Genomic DNA, 2695 nt, shown 5'->3' with positions numbered 1-2695 from the left:
ATTGCCTTGGGTAATATTCTCCTTTCCTTGTCCCCCAGTGAGGCTCCTCTGGCCTGGACGGTCCCTTTTAAGGGAGGTTATTCTGAGGACTGAATTACACAGTGCCCGTGAAACTGTTTTGTAAACTACATCCCTGTGTCTAAGGAAGGGGCCAACACAATGCGGCCATTCACAGTGGGGTTGTGCCAGGCTTTATACACTTTCGCTCACGGAGGATCACCGAAGCTCCAGAAGGTGGGGATTCTTATCCCTGTGAACAGCCCAAGAGACAACCTCAGAGAGGGGGGAGGCACAGTCAGTGTCACACAGCTAGTGTGGGCTGGTGTCCAGGTTTGAGTGTAAAGCTCATGATGAGTGTAAAGCTCTGTATCAGACTCGCTACCATCTGATTTCGGAGCTCAGCTGTATCCTGTAATTTTCTTTCTTTTTTTTTTTCAAAAGGTTTAAAAGTTTTATTTCTTTAAATCACAGCCAATAAACACCAAAGCCTTAACATGCAGAGACTATGGTCCAACTCAGGCCTGGGGCACCATCCTGTGAGAGGGGCTGCTCCCAGGAAAGCGGGTGGCCCAACAGGCAGGAGAAGTCCAGGGAGGAGAGGGGCCAGGGCCAGAGGGCCTCAGCCAGAGCTGCCCTGGCAGCCGCAGTGCGTGCATTCAATGATCCGGCCCACTTCCAGCTTGCTTTTGGGGACCCAGCAGACACAGTGTGTCCCAAAATTGGTGTCCGGTGTCTGAATGCACCGCAGGCATCATAAATTCTCATAACGTTACTTTCTGCATTTTGTGATCAGGTTTTTATCTGCATAGTCTTCTTTAATACAGTATTCATACAGTTCTCTGCTTATGGCTTTCCGCTTGTAGAAGAGGTAAAAAATAAAGCGGGTTTTCTGGTGGTGGATCCTGAAGATGGGCCATAGAGATTCCTCTTTCCCTCATGAGGTTCTGTCTCAGCTTCTCTCATCTTTTGATCTAATTCATGCAGTGTTGGCTTGATCAACTCCCAGCCATCTGGAGGAGCTTTCCAGCTTCTTTTGACTTTAGGCCTTATTTCCTCACAAGATAATTTGCAAAGATCATGGGGTCTGCTTCCCAAGGGTATAACAGAAAGATCTCTGGTCTCTTCAGTTACACAATTTGGTTCTTGTCCAGCTCTACCAATTACTCTGTGATTTGGGGGAGGTCACATTCCCTCTCTGGTCCTCAATGTCTTTCGAACCTCAGTCACCGTCTCTCCTGTAATTTTCTCGATGATTTTCTCGCTGTATCTCGTTGCTAGCCTAGGATAGATTTGCTCACTTAAGATGTTATTGACCTTATCTAATAAAAGGAATCAGGATCCAAGGAGTCTGTTTAATTCATTATTAAAGATCATTTCCTGTTATTATCTTCCCTGTAGCAAAATTAGGTGTTAACTCTCCTGTTAGCATAACCCAGCCAGTATTACTAGGAAATTAAGAAAAAAATCAGTTCAGTGATATGTGAGCTGAGCTCAGGGAATTCCCCATCTTTAGTGCATATTAACATTATGCCTTAGAAGTTGAGGAAATGGTCTGTTAAGCGGAAAAAGAGTTGCAGAAATTTTACTTTCAGAAGTCAAGTAAAAAGTTACTTTTTTTTCCCAAGTCAAATTAATTTTTGTCTTAGGGCAAGAAAAAGTAAATTAAAAATCACACGCTGCCGCCTCCGCCCAGGCAGGGCTCCTCCTGGGTTCCCATGCCTCCTGGCTGGAGTTTCAGGTTTCTCTAGCCCACTCTGGGCCTCGGGGGACACCTAGCTGTAGGGGTTTCTGCTCCCCGAGCCCCTGACTATGGCAGGGTGGGGCAACCTGCCCTTCCCCCTGCCTGCCCACCCTTCCTGGTCCTTCCCTTCCTCCATGGCAGCTGCTGGGGTGGGGAGGGGAGCAAGGACTGAGTTCCTGGTGACACAGTGAGGCCTGTGTTTCATGCTGTGGGCTGAGACTGACACCTGGACATGGTTGCTGGGATGCTGACCACTCCATTGGACAGCGAGGTGCACTTGTAGCTGTGCATGGGCACAGAGGAAGTGGGATGCTCTGGAAGGAACAGGCAGTGGCAGGTGATTCTAGGTAGGGGGAACCCAGATACATTAGAGGCATGAGCTCGCCAGTCTGCAGCCACCTGGGCTCATGCCTGGATATGCGTATGTAGCCTGGACTGTCCAGGGAGCCATTGGGCTTGGCATACAGGACTTGGGGTGGAGTCCTAGCTCCTTTATTTAACATCCCTGTGGCCTCAAGCAAATAACACAGCTGCTTTGGGCATCAATTTCTTTACCTGGAAGATGGAAATTTGCCAGCCTCTGTGGTGGCAGGTGAGGGCTCTGGGTGGTACCATTCTGGAGACTTCACCAGCACATGACTCCAAAGTTTCGGAAATTGTCTAGGAACACAGAAAGGGGCAGCACACTTGCAGGGTCCCTCCTATGTGCTGGAAGCTCTACTGGGCTCGTGGCACATTTGTTAGAGGCTCAGGGCTTCCTGCAGTCGAATAATTCCCAAGAATATTAGAGTCAGTCAGAATAATCCCAGAATGTCAACACAGGGGTCATGGGAAGCCCTGTAGAGGGGCCAACCTGTCCTGGTTTGTCTGAAACTACTTTTCTGATTTTAGCTCTGAAGTCCTGTGCCCTGTGAACTGTCCCACTGGTCCTAGGCAACCTGGGATGGCTGTTCA

At 48.7% G+C, this 2695-nt stretch overlaps 1 pseudogene; it reads right to left on the bottom strand.

Moving 5' to 3' along the window:
• Nucleotides 1-589: 589 nt before the first annotated feature.
• LOC118918623 (protein BUD31 homolog) lies at nucleotides 590-2032 on the bottom strand (annotated as a pseudogene).
• Nucleotides 2033-2695: the final 663 nt, after the last annotated feature.

Source organism: Manis pentadactyla, chromosome 15 (genome assembly GCF_030020395.1).
Source record: "Manis pentadactyla isolate mManPen7 chromosome 15, mManPen7.hap1, whole genome shotgun sequence".
Lineage (NCBI taxonomy): Eukaryota > Metazoa > Chordata > Mammalia > Pholidota > Manidae > Manis > Manis pentadactyla.
Note: the sequence above shows the minus strand (reverse complement) of the source record. Positions and strands in the feature narration are given on the sequence as shown.